This window comes from Pan paniscus, chromosome 17 (genome assembly GCF_029289425.2).
Source record: "Pan paniscus chromosome 17, NHGRI_mPanPan1-v2.0_pri, whole genome shotgun sequence".
Taxonomy (NCBI): domain Eukaryota; kingdom Metazoa; phylum Chordata; class Mammalia; order Primates; family Hominidae; genus Pan; species Pan paniscus.
Window position 1 is genome coordinate 24,901,190 of NC_073266.2, and position 23,555 is coordinate 24,924,744.

Genomic DNA, 23,555 nt, shown 5'->3' on the forward strand with positions numbered 1-23,555 from the left:
GTGGAATAATATTCTGTTGTACCTATGCACCACGTTTTGTTCATCCATCCATCCAACCATCCATTGGTGGACATTTAGGCGGCTTCTACCTCTTGACTTTTGTGAACAGTGCTGCTATGAATGTGAGTGTGCAGTTAGCTCTTCAAGGTCTGTGTTCAGTTCTTTTGGATATATACCCAGAATTAAGATTGCAGGATTGTATGTTAATTCCATTTTTAATTGTTTGAGGAATCTCCATACTGTTTTCCATAGCAGCTGCACTGCTATGGTTTGGATATAGTTTGTTTGTTCCTATCAAATATCATGTTGAAATTTAACCCTCAATGTGGCAGTGTTGAGAGGCGGGGCCTAGTGAAAAGTGTTTGGGTGATGGGGGCAGATCCTTCATGAATGGCTTGGTGTCATTTTTGCGATAATGAGTTCTTGCTCTGTTAGTTTCTGTGGGAGCTGGTTGTTAACTAGAACCTGCACCACCCCCCCCTTACCCTCTTGCTTCCTCTCTTACCATGTGATCTCTGCACATGCTGACTGCTCTTCACCTTCTGCTATGAGTAGATGCAGCCTGAGGCCCTCACCAGATGCAGATGCCCAGCTTTGCACTTTCCAGCCATCCAGAATTGTGAATCGAATAAACCTTTTCTCTTTATAAATTACCCAACCTCAACCTCAGGTATTCCTTCATAGCCACACAAAATGGACTAAAACATTCACCATTTTTATTCCCAGCAGCAATGCAGGTTTCCAATTTCTCCATATCCTCAGCAAAACTTGTTATTTTTTTTTTTAGTTTTTTTTATTTTGTATACTGATCATCCTAATGGGCATGAGGTGATATCCTACTGTGGTTTTGATTTGCATTTCCCTGGTGATTAATGATGATGTTGCACATCTTTTCATACGTTTGTGGGCAATTTGTATATCTTATTTGGAGAAATGTCTATTAAAGTCTTTTATCTAGTTTTTAATCAGCATGTTTTTTTGTTGTTGTTGAGTTGTAGGAGTTCTTTATAAATTCTGGATATGAATGTGTTATCAGATAAATGATTGGCAAATGTGTTCTTTCATTCTGTGGGTTGCCTTTTCACCATGTTGACTGTTTCCTTTGTCACACAGAAGTTTTTAAGTTTGACATAGTCCCATTTGTCTATTTTCTGTTTTGGTGCGATAGTCAAGAAATCAATGCCAATTCCAATGCCATAAAGCTTTTTCCCCTTTCCTTTCAGGGTTTTACAGTTTGGGATCTTACATTTAGGATTTTGTCCATTTTGAGGTAACTTTTGTATATGGTATAAGGTAAGAGCACAAATTCATTCTTTTGCACGTGGATATCCTGTTTTCCCAACAACATTTGTTGAGATTATCTTTCCTCACTGTGTAGCCTTGTCAAAGATTATTTGACAATACATGTGAGGGTTTATTTCTGGACTCTATTCTGTCTTTATGCCAGTATCATACTGTTTTGATCACTATAGCTTTGCAATATGTTTTGAAATCAGAATGTGTAAGGCCTCCAGTTTTTTTTTCCCTACAAGATTACTTTGGCTATTTGGGGTCCTTTGAGATTTTGAGGATGGACCTGTAAGTAGAATCAGATGTCACTCCTTTGATCATGTCACATTTTATAGCAAAAGAGGGATCATCAAGGGTGGGTCTGACCTATTCAGATGAGCCCTTTGAAGCCTGGAGTTTGATGCACTCCACTGGTCTGGAAGAAAGCAAGCCCAGTCAGCTCTTCATATCCACGGTTCCACATGCATGGATTAAACCAACTACTTACCAAAAATACAGTATTTGTGGAATGCAGAACCCGCAGATCTGGAGAGTGGATGCTGCCTCTTCCTACCCACGGGTTCTGCAGGGCCGACTGCAGGTCAGGAGAACTTGCTGATTTTGCTATCTGCACAGGTCCCAGGACCCAGGACCAATCCCCCACAGATACCAACCAGGAAAGGACGCATCTATGTTGTGATCTGCTGAAGAAGCTGAGAAACCTCTAGGAGGAGACAGGGACTCCTGGCTGATGGCCAAGAAGGAATTGAATGCTGCCAAATACTGAATGAGTTTGGAAGAGGATTCCAAGCTGCAGATGAGAATGTAGCTGACTGACACCTCGATTTCAGCCTCCTGAGACCATGAGCAGAGAATCCGCCAGGCAGTGCTGGCTTCTGACCTACAGAACTGTGAGCAAAAGGCAGGCATTATTTTCAGCCACTGAGTTTGTGGTAGTTTTGAAACCTGACCAATTGTCCCATAAAACTGATGTTTATCATTTCTTTTGAATAAACATAGAAATTGACCCTCTCCCCTCTCCCTCTCCCTCTCCCTCTCCCTCTCCCCACAGTCTCCCTCTCTTTCCACGGTCTCCCTCTCATGCGGACCCGAAGCTGGACTGTACTGCTGCCATCTCAGCTCACTGCAACCTCCCTGCCTGATTCTCCTGCCTCAGCCTGCCGAGTGCCTGCGATTGCAGGCGCGCGCCGCCACGCCTGACTGGTTTTCGTATTTTTTTGGTGGAGACGGGGTTTCGCTGTGTTGGCCGGGCCGGTCTCCAGCCCCTAACCGCGAGTGATCTGCCAGCCTCGGCCTCCCGAGGTGCCGGGATTGCAGACGGAGTCTCGTTCACTCAGTGCTCAATGGTGCCCAGGCTGGAGTGCAGTGGCGTGATCCCGGCTCGCTACAACCTCCACCTCCCAGCTGCCTGCCTTGGCCTCCCAAAGTGCCGAGATTGCCGCCTCTGCCCGGCCGCCACCCCGTCTGGGAAGTGAGGAGCGTCTCTGCCTGGCCGCCCATCATCTGGGATGTGAGGAGCCCCTCTGCCTGGCTGCCCAGTCTGGAAAGTGAGGAGCGTCTCCGCCCGGCCGCCATCCCATCTAGGAAGTGAGGAGTGCCTCTTCCCGGCCGCCATCACATCTAGGAAGTGAGGAGCGTCTCTGCCCGGCCACCCATCGTCTGAGATGTGGGGAGCGCCTCTGCCTCGCCGCCCCATCTGGGATGTGAGGAGCGCCTCTGCCCAGCCGCGACCCCGTCTGGGAGGTGAGGAGCGTCTCTGCCCGGCCGCCCCGTCTGAGAAGTGAGGAGACCCTCTGCCTGGCAACCACCCCATCTGAGAAGTGAGGAGCCCCTCTGCCCGGCAGCCGCCCCGTCTGAGAAGTGAGGAGCCTCTCCGCCCGGCAGCCACCCCATCTGGGAAGTGAGGAGCGTCTCCGCCCGGCAGCCACCCCGTCCGGGAGGGAGGTGGGGGGGTCAGCCCCCCGCCCGGCCAGCCGCCCCGTCTGGGAGGGAGGTGGGGGGGTCAGCCCCCCGCCCGGCCAGCCGCCCCGTCCGGGAGGTGAGGGGCGCCTCTGCCCAGCCGCCCCTACTGGGTAGTGAGGAGCCCCTCTGCCCGGCCAGCCACCCCGTCTGGGAGGGAGGTGGGGGGGTCAGCCCCCCGCCCGGCCAGCCGCCCCGTCCGGGAGGGAGGTGGGGGGGTCAGCCCCCCGCCCAGCCAGCCGCCCCGTCTGGGAGGTGAGGGGCGCCTCTGCCCGGCCGCCCCTACTGGGAAGTGAGGAGCCCCTCTGCCCGGCCAGCCACCCCGTCTGGGAGGGAGGTGGGGGGGTCAGCCCCCCCGCCCGGCCAGCTGCCCTGTCCAGGAGGGAGGTGGGGGGGTCAGCCCCCCGCCCAGCCAGCCGCCCCGTCCGGTAGGTGAGGGGCGCCTCTGCCCGGCCACCCCTAATGGGAAGTGAGGAGCCCCTCTGCCCAGCCAGCCAACCCGTCCGGGAGGGAGGTGGGGGGGTCAGCCCCCCGCCCGGCCAGCCGTCCCGTCCAGGAGGTGAGGGGCGCCTCTGCCCGGCCGCCCCTACTGGGAAGTGAGGAGCCCCTCTGCCCGGCCAGCCACCCCGTCCGGGAGGGAGGTGGGGGGGTCAGCCCCCCCGCCCGGCCAGCTGCCCTGTCCAGGAGGGAGGTGGGGGGGTCAGCCCCCCCGCCCGGCCAGCCGCCCCGTCCGGTAGGTGAGGGGCGCCTCTGCCCGGCCACCCCTAATGGGAAGTGAGGAGCCCCTCTGCCCAGCCAGCCAACCCGTCCGGGAGGGAGGTGGGGGGGTCAGCCCCCCGCCCGGCCAGCCGTCCCCTCCAGGAGGTGAGGGGCGCCTCTGCCCGGCCGCCCCTACTGGGAAGTGAAGAGCCCCTCTGCCCGGCCAGCCACCCCGTCCGGGAGGGAGGTGGGGGGGTCAGCCCCCTGCCCGGCCAGCTGCCCCGTCCGGGAGGTGAGGGGCGCCTCTGCCCGGCCGCCCCTACTGGGAAGTGAGGAGCCCCTCTGCCCGGCCACCACCCCGTCTGGGAGGTGTGCCCAACAGCTCATTGAGAATGGGCCAGGATGACAATGGCGGCTTTGTGGAATAGAAAGGCGGGAAAGGTGGGGAAAAGATTGAGAAATCGGATGGTTGCTGTGTCTGTGTAGAAAGAAGTAGGCATAGGAGACTTTTCATTTTGTTCTGTACTAAGAAAAATTCTTCTGCCTTGGGATCCTGTTGATCTGTGACCTTACCCCCAACCCTGTGCTCTCTGAAACATGTGCTGTGTCCACTCAGGGTTAAATGGATTAAGGGCGGTGCAAGATGTGCTTTGTTAAACAGATGCTTGAAGGCAGCATGCTCGTTAAGAGTCATCACCACTCCCTAATCTCAAGTAACCAGGGACACAAACACTGCGGAAGGCCGCAGGGTCCTCTGCCTAGGAAAACCAGAGACCTTTGTTCACTTGTTTATCTGCTGACCTTCCCTCCACTATTGTCCCATGACCCTGCCAAATCCCCCTCTGTGAGAAACACCCAAGAATTATCAACAAAAAAATAAATTAAAAAAAGAAAAAGAAAAAAAAGAAATTGACCCTCTCAGTCTTAAAACTTGAGAAAGTTACATTTGTCTTATCTGAGTTCCTTTCTCAGGAAACCGACCATCAGGACTCCCAGGTAGTATCAAGGAGCTGAAACTTACAAGCTCACAGCCTCTGGAGGATGAGTGGCCAGGCCCTCAACCCTCATGATTACCTGAGCACCACCTGCTGCCTGTTGACCAACTCCTCTTCCTCATTCTTCCCTAATTACTGTTTTCCTGCATGTAGTTACATTTCTTCCCTTCTATATAAACTCCCAATTTTAGATAGTCAGAGAGATGGACTTGAGACTGAATTCCCATCTCCTCAGCTGCAGCACCCGATTAAAGCTTTCTTCCCTGCCAATACTGGTTGTCTTGATGACTGGCTTTCTGTGCTATGAGCAGCAGGACCTAGACCAAACCCCTGGTGTTTGGGTAATCATTTGTTATGCAACAATAGAAAACTAATATAGGGGATGCAAACACAATATGCATTTGTTTATCTGTATACACTCCTCTGTCCTCTGCTAGATTTTTTTTTTTTTTGGCAGGATCTTGCTGTCACCCAGACTGGATGGAGTTCAGTGGTGCGATCCTGGTTCATTGCAGCCTCCACCTCCTGTATTCAATTGATACTCCTATCCCAGCCTCCCAAGTAGCTGGGACTACAGGCATGCACCACTGGGCCCGGCTAATTTTTGTATTTTTTGTAGAGATGGAGTTTTGCCGTGTTGCCCAGGTTGATCTCAAACTCCTGGCCTCAAGCAATCCACCCGCCTTGGCCTCCTGATGTGCTAGGATTACAGGCGTGAGCCACCATGCTCAGCCTCCATTTCTAATAAGAGTAAATCTGCTTTGCATACTGGTGGGAAATTTGGCTTTTCACTCAATAATATAGCTTACATTTTTATATCACAACACAAAGCTACTCATTCTATTTCACATGTGTGCGGTGTTGAGTTGCATGAACCAAGATGCGTGTCATCTGTCCTCCAAAAGCAGCACTGAGGTCACTTCTGTTGTGTTATCTGTGCATGCCATGCTGCAGTGAAGCTCCTGGAAGTCATGCCTGTATGCCCTGTGTGTTTACACAGGAGGGACTCTAAAAAGGGAGCTCTGACTGTGTTTGTCTGTTGGAAGCTGAACTTCCAGGTTCCACTCCGTTCCTGGCATCCAGGTTTTTACAGGCTGCTCTGATGCTACTCACTGCTCTGTGTCTTGTGGCTCAGTGAAGAAGAAAGGGGACTCTTGAGCCAACAAGAAGAGTTAGGGCTGGTCAGGTAGACAGCGGGTGTGGGTCTTGGGTCCTTCCTCCTTCCAGAGGGAGGTGGCTGCTGTAGAGACAGCCTCAGCCCCTTTCCCTGAGCAGAGTGACTAAGTTGGTAAAGGCCTCTAGAATGTTTCTAGCATGTCTTGGTGTTGAACTGCTCCACTGAGGACATTACATGGGCTCAAGGCTTCAATTTCCTCCATCCAGAAAAGATGGACGTCTCTAATACCAATTAAGTACGCCTAGGATGAGCGGGGCCTCTCTTAGGACCAGGGGGCATCTGCCCAAGCGCATTGTGAAATTGAAGCATTAATACCCAGTGAGGGCCAAGTCAGGACAGTCACAGTAGAGCCAACAATGGTGACCTCTCCTTCCCAAACCTCTAGGGAGTCCACTGGGTTTACGCGGGCCTGCAAATCTGCACCGTCCTTGGCGATGGCCCTGGAGGCAGCCTGTGTGTCAGGGAAATGTCAGAAGCATGGCGGCCACCTGCTGTAAGAATAGAAGGCCCTGGGAATCTAGGCGGCCGGTGCATCTGACAGAAGCCTGGAACCTGAGCCGCTCCTTCATGTCCTGGCAGAGACCTGGCAGAGACTCGCCAGGGACCTCCCACCGTTAAACACTGCGCTAGGTTGGCTGGGCACGGTGGCTCATGCCTGTAATCCCAGCACTTTGGGAGGCCGAGGCAGGCAGATCACGAGGTCAGGAGATCGAGACCATCCTGGCTAACACAGTGGAACCCCATCTCTACTAAAAATACAAAAAATTAGCCAGGCGTGGTGGCGGGTGCCTGTAGTCCCAGCTGCTCGGGAGGCTGAGGCAGGAGAATGGCGTGAACCTGGGAGGCAGAGCTTGCAGTGAGCTGAGATCGCACCACTGCACTCCAGCCTGGGTGACAGAGTGAGACTCTGTCTCGGAAAAAAAAAAAAAAAAACAAACCACTGTGCTAGTTTTTGCCTGTTTGGTTGTTTAGCAGGAAAAAAAGAAAAGAAAAAAAAGAAAAACAAACAGAAATAAATAAATAAATACATACATACATACATACATACTGTCCAAGGATATCCGTTGGTGAGCAGGACAAAACCCTGCCCCTACAGTTTCATTCTGTGACACACAGGACCTCAGTGGGTGAAACGTACTTTGGTGTCTAACTAGAGGGGAGAGGGATTGGGAGGATGAGAAGTGGGAATTTTATTCAGAGAAGTTAAGGAAGACCTCACGAAAAAGCCACGTGAGGAACACACAAGGAAGGAGGTGAGAGTCAGATGCAGGGGTCTTGGGTGAGAACATTCCAGGCCAAGGGAGCAGCAGGTGCCAGGCCCCGAGGCGGGGGAGGCCTGGAGCACTGGGCAACCCACGTGCCACATGGAGGAAGTGGCTCTCACCACCATCCTGGCCTCTGGAGTCCTTCACATGAGTCACAGAAGAAAAACTTGTTATATCTGAGTATTATTTTTGTGATCTTACTCTTTGACTTAAAACATTTTTTAATTGCAGACATTTTATTTATTTATTTATTTTTTATTTATCGAGATGGAGTCTCGCTCTCTTGTCCAGGCTGGAGTACAGTGGCACAATCTCGGCTCACTGCAACCTCTGCCCCCTGGGTTCAAGCAATTGTCCTGTCTCAGCCTCCCTAGTAGCTGGGATTACAGGTGTGCACTATCACGCCTGGCTAATTTTTGTATTTTTATTAGAGTCGGGGTTTCACCATGTTGGCCAGGCTGGTCTCGAACTCCTGACCTCAAGTCATCTGCCCACCTTGGCCTCCCAAAGTGCTGGGATTACAGGCATGAGTCACTGCGCCCAGCCAACATTTTACACAAAAGTGGCTGGATGTGGTGGCTCATCCCTCTAATCCCAGCATGTATTGTTCAAGCTCCGTAGTTCACCACCAGCCTGGGCAATGTGGCAAATCCCTGTCTCTACAAAAAAAAAAAAAAAAGAAAGAAAAAAAATAGCCGGGGGTGGTGGCATGCACCTGTGGTCCCAGCAACTTAAGAGGGTGAGGTTGGAGGATCACTTGAGCTTGGGAGGCAGAGGTTGCAGTGAGCCAAGATTGAGCCACTGGACTCCAGCCTGCGTGACAGAGCAAGACGACCCTGTCTCAAATAAAATAAAATAAATTAAATAGTAAGTTAAACATACACAAAAGTAGAGGAGAGACAATATAAAGTCCTACACATCCACCCCCTGCCATCAGTAATTACCAGCATTGGGGCTGCACCATCTTCCGCCACACGTGGCTTCAGAGCAATGCCCAAATCCAAGCATGACAGGAAGTCCCTAATCAAAACTGCCAAGAAAGGCTTGGAATTGAAACAACACCTGATAGAAGAGCTTCGGAAACGTGTGGACACTGATAAGTACCTTTCCATCTCTCTGTGGCCAACACGTGGAACAGCAAGCTGAAGGACATCCGGAATGCCTGGAAGCACAGCCGGATGTTCTTTGGCAAAAACAAGGTGATGATGGCGGCCTTGGGTCGGAGCCCATTGGGTGAGTGCAAAGACAACCTGCACCAGGTCAGCAAAACGTTGAGGGGTGAAGCGGATCTCCTGTTCACCAACCACAGGAAGGAGGAGGTGAATGAGTGGTTCACAGAATACACGGAAATGGACTACAGCTGAGCTGTAACAAAGCAGCTTTCACCGTGAGCCTGGACCCAGGGCCCCTGGAGCAGTTCCCCACCCCATGAAGCCACAGCTGAGGCAGCCGGGCCTGCCCACCACCTTTGAGAGAGGTGTGGCGAGCCTGCTGTCCGCCAATGAGGTGTGCAAGGAGGGCCACCTGCTGGCCCCGGAGCAGGCTGGTGTTCTGATGCTTTCTGGGTATGAGATGGCTGAATTTAAGGTGACCATCAAATACATGTGGGATGTACAGTCGGGAAGGGTCCAGCAGATGGGAGACGACCTGCCAGAAAGCGCGTCCAACTCAGCAGAAGAATCAGACTCAGACGATGATGACTGAAAGGGACTCAGGACTGAAGGTCTCCTGGAACATTCTGGATCTCACTGGACCACACAGGACTACTGCCACCCCTCTAGAGAGAGCAGCTTATTTGGCTTTTGACAGGGAGTGATGGGCACTGACTGTTCCTGTAAAGAATAAAGCTTTGCAGGATGTCAAATAAAATTTTTTTAAAAATTACCAACGTTGTTCAGTTTTGCTTCATATATTATTCCCCTCCCAGCTTTTGTCTATTGCTTTGCTAGAGTATTTAAAGGAAATCCCAGAAGACAACACATCATTTTATCCGTATTTGATTCTTTGTATTCCACCAACATAAGGACATTTTATTTATTGATTGATTGATTGATTGATTGATTTTGTTGAGACGGGGTCTCACTGTGACCCAGGCTGGAGTGCAATGGCCATCATGGCTCACTGCAGCCTCCTGAGTAGCTGGGACTACGGGCAGCACCACCATGCCTGGCTAGGTTTTAAAATTTTCTGTAGAGCTGAGGTCATGCTATGTTGCCCAGGCTGGTCTCAAACTCCCGGGCTCACATGATTCTCCTGCCTCAGCCTCCGAAAGTGCTGGGATTACAGGCATGAGCCACCACACTCAGCCAATAAATTTTTAAAAAATTATCATTATCACGCCCAACAAAATTAACAGTACTCCCTTAATAACTAACCCCTTGTCAGTTTTTCAATTTCTCTTGTCTCAAAATGTCTTTTGCCAGGTGGCTTGTTCGAGTCAGGATTCAGACAAGGTCTTTGCGGTTGCTTCTGTTGTGTCTCCAAGTCCCTTTTGACCTGGACTCCCTCTTTGGTGACTTCCTGTCTGGTGCTGCAGTTCCTGCGTGCTGAGCACCTTTCCTTGCCCACTCAATCAGCGCCTGAGACAACACTCTGAAAACTGCACACACACATACAGAGTCTAGGGGTTGGGAGGTGACCACGTCTTCTTTCTGCCTTGAAGATTAGACACCTGTGTGCTGGAGCAACCAGGATGACCACAAAGCAAGACGCACAGGCACCCACACCAGGGCAGGTGATGGCGGCTCAATGCATGGATTCACAGCCGGGCTGCACCCCAGTGCTTGGGCCCGCGGCTCTCCAGGGGCGCCACTTTCTGCCCCTGCCCCGCCAACTCCCACCAAACAACCAAAGGAGCACAACCAAAACAGAACACGGCACTTCCAAAGAGCAGATCCTAATCCAGGGCAGCCTAGCCTTGCCTCCTGAGGTACAAGAGCAGGGATTCATGAGACCCCGATGATGTGGCGGCCAGCGATGGCCATCCTTTCTAGGACTCACGGGTCTGAGGCAGGAGAATAGGGTATGGAGGCAGAGAACCTAAGGCCGTTTCACGCTGACTTCCTAGAACTATATTGAAAGGAAAACTCTTAACTTTCCACGCCTAAGTAACAAAAGGACCAGAGGTTACTCTTTGCAAACCCCCCACCTTTTCTGTGGGGCCGAAGGGAAACTGGCTGTCCACAACCAATCAGACTGATTGCCGCCAGTCTTCCTTTGCATAGAAGTCCAACTTTGTAACTTTCACTTTAGCCTCTTAACGTTAGCTTTTTGCAACCAATCAGATGTTTGCACAGGAGTGTGACCTTTGTAACTTCACTTCAGCCTCTGGTTGGCTGCTTTCCGCAACCAATCAGACCGATTATGGGCCACCACTTTATTTACATGAAGGGAGCACATGAGTGGCCAATGGGAAACCTCTAGCGGGTATTTGGACCGAGAGATTGTATAACCCACACTGTGGAGAGTACTTTCGTTTTCAATAAATCGTTTTCGTTTAGTTGCTTCCTTTTTTCCTTGCTTTGCAGCACGTTTTGTCCAATTCTTTGTTCAAAACGCCAACCTGGACAACTTGCAGTTAGGACCCTCTACCGGTAACACGACCCCTTCCCTTGTATGAGTTCATTTGATGTTCACCACCTACAAGGCCCCAGGGCTAATATGAGCTCTGCTTTTCAGATGAGGAAACTGAGGCACAGAGCGGTAAAGTACCATAAGTCTGGTGGACAGACCCTTAAACTCAGGCCGCCCTGCGGCGCTGCCCTTTCTTTACGCCAGAGCGGGGGTGCTGGGACATATATGAGCACCCTGGGGAAGCCCCCAGGAGAAACAGGAAGGACTGGCTTTAGGAGGAGAGAGACGGCAGAGGGTAGGGGGGAGAGGCAAAAAGCCAGGGGCGCAGCGGCGGAGCTCTGGCGCTGGAGCCAAGGTATAGAGGCAGCGGGGCTGCGGCGGGGACCAGCCTCCCCAGCCGGGCCTCCTCCCCACCTGCGCTTCTGTGCATCGGAAGTGGGCTCGCTCCGTTGCTCCCTTCCGCCTCCAACCCCTGAAAAGCAAGACGAGGCTGAGCTCTGAGCACCGAACTGCCCCCAGAGCGCCCGGCCGCCCCCACAGCTCGCGCCAAGCGCGGACTCCCCAAGCCAGACGTTTCCTCCTGAGGTCCCCCCGCAGAGGGGTCGCCATTCCTGCTTTTGCCTGCGCCGCGAAAGCGGGCTGTTTTCGCCTCCGTCCGCCCCGCGTGGACTCGCCAGCAGCGCCGCCTCCCACCGCGACCGCAGCCTCGGCCCACCCGCCACAGCAGTTGTCTCGATCCGGATTTCTCCTAGGCCGGCGCTTCCTGGTGCTGCCTGGGAACCCCGCAGACGCGCGCCACAGGACCCCTGAAACACGGGCCGGCGGGGACCCCCAGTTCTGCACCCGCAGTCACGAGGCCCCGCCAGGGTGGCGACGGTTCGCTTCTGCCCGGGCCTCCCCTGTGGCTCCGAGCGCGGAGGGGAAGGTGCGGGCACCCCACTCCCTGGGGGGACTGGACTCCGCACACACGCGCCGGGCCTCGCGCCCCGAAAGGAGGCTCTGGGGCCGCCCCGCTCCTCTGGGCATTTTCTGGCACCGAAAGTGCGGAGCGAGCCCCCCAGCCGAGCACGGCTGACTAGGTTTCCCTGGCACAGGCTGCAGGCTGCTTGCCCGGCGCTGACTCCTTTCCCAGCGACTCCCGAGGGGCGGCTGTCCTCTTGCTCGGAGCTGGCGTCCCCAGCAGCGCGCCCAGGCCCTCCGTGTGGCCCGCTCATTCCCGCGGCCTGCCGGGCCGACTCCGCCGACGGCCCATGCAGACGGCCTCAGGCCCGGCGATCTGGTATTCACAGCGCAAAATGGCATTTGAATATTCATTGTGCGCATGCAGCATTTTCCAGAGAACACACAAAGATCTCTCACCACAATTATCTTGCTCCAGCTTTAAAATATTAGCTGTCACTTCTTTCACGGATCTTGTGAGAAAGTAAAGTCTTTTTTTCTTAAACTCTTTTTCCCTTGAACGCAATTACCACCTCATTCATGGCTCTTTGTGGCCACCTAATCTTGGGATTATGCCAGTGACATGACCACAAAGCAGCATGACTGACGTACCTGACAGCTCTGGCTGGTGACACGGCGGCCACAGTGAGAGGCAGCCTTTGTGGAATGAATTCCACTGCCGCCCGCCTCGCAGGGAAGCCGGGCAGGAAGGTGTAGCCGAGAGCCGCCAGGGGACCATCCCCACCCGCGGGGATGCTTGCTTTTAACTCGAGGGCCCTGCGCACTGAGGAGCAAGGATGCCGGGGCACACCCACCTGATTCCCCCATTGTTGCCCAACATAAAACGTCTGCACCCCCATTTGGTTTGTGACTATACAGTAAAGCAACCAGGTCTGGGGACTTGGGTCCCACGGTGGAGGCCCTAGTCAGCCTTCCCCAGGCCCTCCCCACGACCGCCCTAGCCCGGTACCAGTGCAAGCCCTGTGCAGCCACGCCAAGTGCAGGCACAACACAACACGTGCTGGCAGCAGATCCACTCAATTGTGCATGCACCGGGCCCCATGAAGACCCCACACTTTTGATTCCAGCTTAGCACATGGGAACTTACCTGGGATCAGCCATTCACAGGGCTTCACTAGCTTCTGGTGTGTTGGGTTGGTTATATTCTCTGACTTTCGTTCTCTCCTCCACCTTCTCTTTTCAGACCCCAGAAATAATACATATTATTCAAAAATCAAACGTGATAGACATAACGTGAGCAATAAACATCCTGCCATCCGCCTTCCCAAAGGCACCCTGCTTTCTCTGCCTGCAGATGTTCCCTTAAGTGTTCTTGGTGCACCTGCATCCAACATGAGTAATTTTCCTTACAGAAAAGGATCACACTATACATACTGTTTACACCTTTTTAATTTTATTCTCTTGGTCATCTTTGCATGATTAACATATTTTAGTAACTGATCTTTAATCAGTTTTAGGGGTAGCCTCAGGCTTAGGCTCTGGAAGGGAACTGGCCCATCACCCTCCTTAGCACCCAAGAAAACAATGGCCTTCTTCATGGTCTAAATAACTGGAAACATTTAAAACCAATTAGGTGGCTTAAGATTGCTATTAAACTAACAGAAAGAGGGAAAAACATTTGTCGTGCAATACTAACCAGCAGCCACACCACCGAAAGTATCCAAGCAAGAGCGGGTGCTGGACAGCAGCCCTGAGCTAAAACCTGAGAGATGACAGGGTGCTGGCAGCCCTCGCTCACTTTTGGCGCCTCCTCGGCCTCAGCGTCCACTCTGGCTGCGCTTGAGGAGCCCTTCAGCCCGCCGCTGCACTGTTGGAGCCCCTCTCTGGGCTGGCCGAGGCCGGAGCCGGCTCCCTCTGCTTGTGTGGAGGTGTGGAGGGAGACGCGTGGGCGATACTGGGGCTGCGTGCTGTGCTCGTGGGCCAGCGCGAGTTCCGGGTGGGCGTGGGCTTGGCGGCCCTGCACTCGGAGCGGCCGGCCTCGGGCAGTGAGGGGCTTAGCACCCAGGCCAGCAGCTGCAGAGGGTGCACCGGGTCCCCCAGCAGTGCTGGCCCGCCGGTGCTGCACTCGAATTCTCACGGGGCCTTAGCTGCCTCCTCGCAGGGCAGGACTCGGGACCTGCAGCCCCCCATGCCCGAGCCTCCCCCCTGCCGTGGGCTCCTGCGCAGCCAAGCCTCCCGGACGAGCGCCGCTCCCTGCACCGTGGCGCCCTATCCCATCAACCGCCCAAAGGCTGAGGAGTGCAGGGCGCAGGGCGCGGGACTGGCGGGCAGTTCCACCTGCGCCCTGCTGTGGGATCCACTAGGTGAAGCCAGCTGGGCTCCTGAGTCTAGGGGGGACTTGGAGAACCTTTATGTTTAGCTAAGGGATTGTAAATACACCAGTCAGCACTCTGTGTCTAGCTTAAAGTTTGTAAACACACCAATCAGCACCCTGTGTCTAGCTCAAGGTTTGTAAATGCACCAATCAGTGCTCTGTGGGGACTTGGAGAACTTTTGTGTCTAGCTCAGGGATTGTAAACACACCAATCAGCACCCTGTCAAAACGGACCAATCAGCTTTCTGTAAAACAGACCAATCAGCTCTCTGTAAAATGGACCAATCAGCAGGATGTGGGTGGGGCCAGATAAGGGAATAAAAGCAGGCTGCCCGAGCCAGTAGTGGCAGCCCACTGAGGTCCTCTTCCAGGGTGTGGGAGCTTTGTTCTTTTGCTCTTTGTAATAAATCTTGGCTGCTGCTCACTGTTTGGGTCCGCACTGCTTTTATGAGCTGTAACACTCACCGTGAAGGTCTGCAGCTTCACTCCTGAGCCAGCGAGACCACAAACCCACCAGAAGAAAAAAATTCCGAACGCATCCGAACAAACCCCGGACACACTGCTTTTAAGAACTGTAACACTCACCACGGGAGTCCAGGGCTTCATTCTTGAAGTCAGTGAGACCAAGAGCCCACCAATTCCGGACACAAAACGACCACAGAAATCTGTCCAGGTCTTTTTCTCACAGAGGACCTCCAAGGTGACCAGCCCAGAAGGTAACTACATTGTTTTGCTTGCTCAGCTTCCGTTTTCTCACGGTGTACACCAAATTAGAACACACTTCGTGTGCAAAGCTGACATTCCTGTGTGAAGCTACCTGGCTATTCTGACAACTCACATGCTGTGCTGGTGAGAGAAAACTTCAGTTTTGTTTCTAATTGGAAATGAGTAACTGAAATTGTTCTCCCATATTTTCTTCTGGGACTCTTTGTTTTATTTCTACATGTGATTCACCTGGAAGATATTTTGGGCTAACCCATCTCTTTCTCACTGAAGTGTTGCCACTTACCATCTAAATTTCTGTGTGTATTTGGGTCTTTCTGGATTCCATTCTGTTTCACTGATCTTTTCATAAGCCAGTCTCACCCAGGCTGCTTTAATTACTGTTAGGACTGCATGTGGCTCCACGAGTTTCCACTGAGAGAAGACCTGGGATTCCAGCAGGCAGAGGCTGACATACAAGCTTAGTTGTTGCCATGTTTCTTCGTAATAGCTTCCCTCCTGAATTAAACCCAACCACAAAACATGGCAGAAATGGACCACCAGCAGAAGATGACACATGTGAATCCTGAGGACTGGTCCCTTCCAGAGAGAAAGTCTAGGACGAGGTGGAGGCTCCCACCATTTCTTCGAGGGAGCACACATTTCCTCACCTTGATGTCAGCACCAGGAGGCTGACAGTGACATCCTGTGTGGTGTGCCCGGGAGAACCAGATGCCATCACTCTCCCTCTGCAGCACATCCTGGCTGTCCTGTTGGCACCACCATGCCAACCTAAGAACCAGTTTTCTACTTGAATCAACACCTTGTAGCTATCATTATTGGAATGGCATTAAATGTAGAAATTGGTTTAGGGAGAATTGACAGCTTTAGTTATTGTTATCTTCTACTTTAACACAAAATATGCGTTCCTCATAAGCTTCACAGTCCCAAGGTAAAATCGGGCTAATGAGTAAAGGAGAGTTTGGGGCTGACTACTCAAAATTTATGCAACTTTGTAAATAACACCAAGAAGAATTGGGCCAAAGCGGTAGCTCATGCTTGTAATCCCAGCACTTTGGGAGGCCAAGGTGGAAGGATTCATTGAGCCCAGGAGTTTGAGACCAGCCTGGGCAACATATCAAGACCCCTTCTCTACAAAAAATACAAAAATCAGCCAGGTGTGGTAGTGCAACCCTGTAGTCCCAGCTACTTGAGAGGCTGAGGAGGATGGATCACTTCAGCCCAGGAGTTCAAGGTCACAGTGAGCTATGATCGTGCTACTGCACTCCGGCCTGGGTCACAGAGTGAGATCCTGTCTCTCAAAAAAAAAAAAAAAAAAAAAAAAAGGAAAAATTGCCATACCAACCCTCATAAAATTCTGGCACAGTTAAAAAGACATGTAAAATCTTAATATAGATATATGCTAAATGCAGGGTGTTTTTGTTTTGTTTTGTTTTTTAAGATGGAGTCTCACTCTGTCTCCCAGGCTGGAGTGCAGTGGCACGATGTTGGCTCACTGCAAGCTCCACCTCCCAGGTTCACGCCATTCTCCCACCTGAGCCTCCCAAGTAGCTGGGGACTATAGGCGCCCAGCACCACACCCGGCTAATTTTGTTTTTGCATTTTTAGTAGAGACGGCATTTCACCGTGCTAGCCAGGATGGTCTCAATCTCCTGACCTCGTGATCCACCCCCCTCGGCCTTCCAAAGTTCTGGGATTACAGGTGTGAGTCCGGCCAGCTAAATGTAGGATTTAAACAAAGGACAGACCACGCTCAGACCCAGTGACGGCAGGGATGGGCAGCTGGGCCACTATCCGTGTCTGGGAGAGTTCCTAACAAGCTCCTAACAGCGTGGGAGGCTGGGCACCTGCAGAGCTCCTCCCTCCACTGGGGGAAATGCTGCCTGGACTGGTGCGGCCCCAGCCCCATCCCCACTCATGGGCGCTGTTCATGCTACGGAAGAAGGCCCCCGGTGCAGTCCGGTAAGTTACTCCTACTCAAGTCTCCGATGTGCTCCAGAGGAACCTGACAGTTTCCTTTGTATACACTTCACACATTTCTAAACTTATTTCTGCTGTTTTGTCTTGCGCTGTTTTCTGGTCGTTCATTATTTCCTTATGTATAGGAAGACTATTGATTTGTATATATCAATTAGGCACCGTCGCATTCCTAGGTACACATCTCTTACTGCTTATCATTTCCAGGAGGAATTCTCTTGGAATTCCCTATCAACAATGAAGTCAGCTGTGAATGACATGTTGGCCTCCCTCTTTCAGATCTTTCGCAGCTCATCTCTTCCCGTCCTCCAGGGCCAGGTGGCCATCAGAGGCCCCTCCTGCCATGCGGTATGCAGCTGTGGTGAACAGTCCTGGCCTGCTCCCGACTTCAGTTTTAAGCGTCTCTTCACTCACATGGTGTGCGTTTGGCTTGAAATATAAATGCACTGCTATGTTAAACTAGTGTCCACATCCTCTTGACATTTCCATTGCCTAAAGACACAGAGGCCTCCCTGGACAACGCATCCATTTTCTCACAAGGTCTGAGCCCCACCACACGCTGGTTCTGCTCTGGGCACCAAGGCTTTGGGGGTGACCACAGCCCTGGTCCCTACTTCACGGTACTTCTGGTTTAATCAGCAGAACAGACGCTCAACAGAGAATCGTCCAGCAGTTCCTCACTAGCGGGTGGGCCATCTTCCCTGAGGACCTGGCAGGCAGGAAGGAGACATCCTCCTGCTGGGGAAGGTGTCCTGGTAGAAGACAGGAGGTGATGGGGCCCAAGTTGGGAAGAAGCTGCCCCACTCCAGGGGTATGAGGGCGGATGTGACATGAGGAGCAAGTGAGGGGAAACGAGGCTGCAGAGACACAGGACGAGGGTGAGCAGGCTCCACCAGCAGAGCACATGGAGCTCTCTAGACACTTCCATAAAGACAGGGCCAGGGTGGCTGCTGAAGACCAACTTCCAAGACTGAAAATGTACACGTCGCACAGACAGAGGTGGCCTCTGCAAAACTGTGATATGGCAAGGCCTGGCCTCTGCACCCTCCCCAGATCTCCCAGCAGCCTTTCTGTCCACGTGGGACACATCCTGAGGACGCCCCTGGGAGTCTGCTCAGATGATGTGCGTTCCTTCCCTGCCCTGCCTCAGCGTCTCGTGCACGGCAAGGCATAAATGACCGCCTCTCCTCACACTGATTCGACAGAAGGGCGATTTCATGGGGCAACCAAAACGTAAGCAGAATCTGGCTGCACCCAGTGGGGATGGGGCTGGGGGAGTCCTTCCCCCTCTTAAGTCATACTGGGAAGAGGGCTGCCTGGCCTGGCTCTCCATGCCAACATGCTCACAGAACCTACCCACCAGTGACATGTGCTCCTGTGCATCTTCTGGGTGGGTACAGGACACAGCAGGATGAGAACTGTCATGAACACACCAGGGAGGATTCTGGCTCCAACCGCGGCTTCACTTGCTCAACTCCACCTTCACTCAGTGCCACTCTCCAAAGCCCAAGGCCTTGGCTGTCAGCCTCCAGAGTCGGGTTCTCTTTTGAGGGGTGTTAGCATCCTCACTGCACCCCTCTCCCACCTTAACAAGCGAATCTCTTAAAGACCAGATGGGTCACGTTTACTTTCATTTCCATAATCTCCCTTACTGTTCCCCAAGTTCTGAATCCTTCTACTCCTTTACATTGGCATGTATTTAATTTACAGGATCTTTTACCAGTGCGCCTACGTTTACACCGAGGCATAAAATTAAAAATGTGGCCAGGCGCGATGGCTCACGCCTGTAATCCTAGCACGCTGGGCGGCTGAGGTGGGCGGATCATGAGGTCAGAATCCAGTCTGGCCAACATGGTGGAACCCTGTCTCTACTAAAAATACAAAAATTAGCTGGGCGTGGTGGTGGGTGCCTGTAATCCCAGCTACTCGGGAGGCTGAGGCAGGAGAATCACTTGAAACCAGAAGGCAGAGATTGCAGTGAGCTGAGATCGCACCATTGCACTCCAGCCTGGGCAACAAAAGCAAAACTCTGTCTCAAAAAAAAAAAAAAAATAGTGAAAGTGAAACAAAAGATGGGAGTGTGTGTTTTATTAAAGGTTAAAAGAGTTTTTAATCACAAAACATCAACAGTTGTTGGCTTGTCTCAATCTTTTATAAGCAACTATTTACCACCGAGGTGGCTGATTTCAAAGAGCTGGTTGTATCTGCAGTGATGTTTCTCTTTAATTAAACACCCACTGTGTTAGTTATCTGATGCTGTGGAACGAATTTACACAGGCGCCAAGGCTTCAAACAACAAGCATGGATTTTCCAGCATCTGGGATCGGGAATCCGGGCACAGCTTAGCTGGGTCCTCTGTTGTGGGCTCTCAGGCTGCAGGTGTGGTGTCACCTGAAACGGGGTCTCATCTGAGGCCCGACTGAGGAAGGACCTACTTCCAAGTGCCTTCACTTGGTGCCAGCAGGATCCACTTCCTTCTGGCCTGCTGGGCTGGGAGCCTCAGTTCGCAGCTAGCTGCCAGTCAATTCCAGCCTCACTTGATTCCTTGCCATGTGGCCCTCCCTGGGATGGCAGCTTGCTTTACTGAGGGTCTGGTAGCCAGGTAAGAGTTGGAATCTTTTGTGATGGGATCAGGCAGGTGAAATTTCCCTCAATGTGGAGGCCTTCTGTTGGCTGGCAACAAGGGGCTGGAGGGAAGGACTGCACAAGGCCACGTGGGGACCATGGTGGGCCCCCTTAGAAGCTGCCTAGGCATCCGCCTATTTCTTACTCTAATAATCCTATTTACAAAGGAACTATTTTTAGAATGGCATTGCTCTGAACATTTTTATAGTTATCTGTTCATTCTCCTATCCATGCTCAGGTAATACAGGAAATAGTGTAAAAACACAAAACAAGTCAACAAACTAATCCTTATTTAAAGAAAAATAAATTCGTATCAAACAATTTCCCCAAAAGTGGTCCTGTGGGATTTTTGGACCTAGAAGGAGGTGTGGAGCAAGGAGTCCTAAGTGTGTATGGCAGTGACACCAGACAGGTGAACCGACAAGAAGCTGGGCCTGTGTTTGTGGGGTTCGCAAAGTGGCATTTTGAAATTCAATAAAAGCCAACTAGCAAACCCAAAAACTTGCATAAAAGTTAAAGAGTGAGTAAAATTTATCAGATGCCAAATGAATCTGCTCTGAGAGTTTAGGAAGCATCAATATGAAACCCATACATCCTAACCGAGTTGGGTAGCAAAAACGTGCAGTGGCCTGGAAATGCACCTTTAAGAGAACTGACAAGTGGGTTTTCATTAATGAAAAAGACATATTAAAAAATGATCTAATTCAGGAAAAGGCTGGGAAAATAGTTTTTCTCTTTAGAGCAAGGCTTTCGTCAACCTTCTATAAAATAATCTATCATGTTAAGTATCAAAATTTTTAAAATACTGAATTGAAAAGGGGGAATGTTAGTTAAGAAAGAGAACAAGTTCACAGTTGTGAACTTGTGTAATTCTGCCCAGTGTAATTCTGCCCAGAAATCTGTCCCCCATAAAATCTATGTATTGCATATATAAAATCATCCCAACCTTTACTGAAAACTAAAAACAGATGCCCTCTTACACGGTCTTGTTTCTGGACTCATTAAATCAGTAATGATGCACACTCATCATCACTGAGCTTTATAGAACTTTAAGTTTTGCCTGCAGAATGTCTTACCTGCTTGACAAGAGAAGCATCCTCACTCTTGTGGACTCCAGTAATCTCAGCTGGCAGGACACATTGATTTACAATCTTAGGGCTGCTTTACAACCAAACACAAACTTTTAAAAGCAGCCATATACTAATATTACATTTTCTGTACGCTAAGAACAGTTTCTGCCATCTGTAACTGGGTACCTAAGTCAGAAAAAAACAAGGTTTGAATCCCAGCTCAAACTTTTTAACTGTGTGACTTTTGGTTAATTACTTAACCCCTCTGAGCCTTACTTTCTTTACGTAATACAAGTATCAACTCCATGGGCCATACCAGCCCCAGCCCCAGCCCCCTATAAATCCGTCTGTCTGTCCACAGATGCCACTGTGGACGGACCACCATAGGAGGAAGGGCTCTGTCCCTCCTCTCCACTCTCAGGTCCCTCCGTCATAAAAAGCCCAATCTCTATAAAGCTGTTGAGAATTAAGTACCACAGCAGACACAGAGCACTTAGGACACCGCTTGGCACATGGGAGGTACCAGTAAACATTTAGCTGTTACTACTAGGAAGTATGTCCTGGAGACGCATAAGAAACCGGTAAGAAATCTTGGGGCAAGAGTGGAGGCTCTCCTTAGACAGTGTTTACTGGGAGTGGGGAGAAACAGCTGGGCATCTGCAGCAGGGCGGTGAGCAGACAGCCTTCCAAAACAGGAGAGTGTGGCAAACGCACCGGAGCCACTGGGTGGTCAGTCACACTCCTGCAGGCCACGCGAGGCTGTCCGGGTGCTGGGGATGCGGGTGAGCAGGGCCAGCCAGGTGTCCTGTCATGCAGAGCTCACATTCCACGGGAGGGAGAGCAAACAAGCAGGAACACATGCGGCAGACATGAGGGCCATATCACAATGGACAGTGTGATGTGCGGAGGAGGAGTTTGCCTTGGATGGGGCAGGAGAGCCTCTCTAAGAAGCGGAGCTGGCCACGCCAAAGCCTGAGACATGAGCACCGAGCTGGCTGGAAGAGCAGGGAGGCCACTCAGCTGGAGCTCAGGGAGGACGGCAGTGGCCGGGGTTGAGGACCTCTAGACCACAGGGAGGAATCTGGGCTTTATGCCACGTGCAAGCGACTATCCTCACATATGAGCAGTTACCTCTTTCAAAAGGTAACTCTGTCTTCTGTGGAGAGAAAGCTCTGGAGCTAAGAGCAAGCAGGTGGTCTGGTGAGGAGACGACTGCAGTGGCCTTAGAGATGACTGAGCTCAGGCTGCTGTGGCCACCGCTGAGACGGACGGATGAGGATTTGTTAGAGGCACAATTTAGAGGGAACAACATGAGGGCTTGAGAGTAAGGAAATGGGTTGGTAGAATGAGGAAAGCAAGGCGAAGCCCGTGAGGCAGGGAGGGAAATCAGAAGTTTGAGCCGCCTACATGATAATCAAATGGAAACATCTGGCTGGACCCAAGAGTCAGGAGCTCAGAAGAGAGGTGGAGACTCAATACATCAATGTGGGAAGGGATGGGAAAGAACAGAGACAGATTTCCGATAGAAGCCTTGCTAAAGCCAAGCTTCTGCTGCAACCTTGCCTGGGCACTGCTCTTTCATGTTGGCACTGTCTTGAAGGCAGCGTAGTCTGCATTTGCTTTAGGAGTGGCGACCGGTTGCACAAATCATTTGTTCATATCCACGTGCTCTTAAAATGCCAAGCATCATGTTTCCAAATCATGGAGGCACAGGACAAACTGCAGATCCCTTAAAGTCACTTTTAAAGAAGAGTCACCTTTGGCCAGGCATGGTGGCTCATGCCTGCAATCCCAGCACTTTGTGAGGCAAAGGCGGGCAGATCACCTGAGGTCAGGAGTTGAAGGCCAGCCTGGCCAACATGGCGAAATCCCGTCTCTACTAAAAACACAAAAATTAGCTGGCATAGCAGTGGGCGCCTGTAATCCCAGCTACTCGGGAGGCTGAGGCAGGAGAATCATTTGAATCCCAGGTGGAGGTCGTAGTGAGCCGAGATTGTGCCACTGCACTCCAGCCTGGGTGACAGAGCTAGACTCTGTCTCAAAATAAATAAATAAATAAGAGTCACCTTTACAGTTTTATGATTTAACCCTGTTTTTTGACCTTCTGAGTATAAACTAAAGGCAAAGTAACAGTTGCACAGAATTGAAACTATTATGACTGCTAGAAACTGACCTTGGCAAACACTTAAAAGACCATGGCAAACAGTCTTAAAAAGCAATAGCATGGTTTTAAAATGTTTAAGGCTGACTGTTGAAAAATAAGCACAAATTCAAGCATGAGGTCATCTCATATTTGATGCACAAAATCTAGAACAGAAGTCAAGCAGTAACAGTAAAAGTACCACCTGTTTAACTTGTGAAAACAATGTTTTTACAAATTTGATTTCTAAGCAAAAATTACTTGGCAAAAGTAAAGTGAAGTGGAAGAAGAAAAAAGGGATCTGTTTTTCTATCAAGCTCACAATCATTGCTCTTAAACCGTAATTAGTTTAAGTCCTCCGGCCAGCTTTCTGCAAGCCCTGAGGTCTTTCCACTCCACATAATATCCAATTGTGATCATCCCTGAGCTACTACACAATCTGGGATTTTGTTGCTTCATAGTCAAAGGCAATGAGCTGGGGGTCAGAAAGCTTCATCAGGAGACTCTCTAATAATGGTGAGAAGAGCAATAAATAACTACGTTCCTCCTGGGTAAAACTGTGTCACCACCTTGACCTCAAGCCTACCACAGACTGCTCTCGGGGCCTGCTGTTTCCCTCCCTGTATCCTGCTGGAACCTACCCCATCTGTACCAGCTTCTGCAGCAGTTGTTCTGTCTAGCTTTACATAGAGTATGTGAGCTCAGAGGAGAGGTAAAGACTCAAGATAACAACGTGGGAACCTCCTTCACTGTGTTTGCACAGACTATGAAGACTTCCCCTCAGTAAA

At 51.2% G+C, this 23,555-nt stretch overlaps 1 pseudogene; it reads left to right on the top strand.

The window, feature by feature from the left end:
• The first annotated feature begins 3,645 nt into the window (after nucleotides 1–3,645).
• LOC129394582 (mRNA turnover protein 4 homolog) lies at nucleotides 3,646–9,134 on the top strand (annotated as a pseudogene).
• The last annotated feature ends 14,421 nt before the right edge of the window (nucleotides 9,135–23,555 follow it).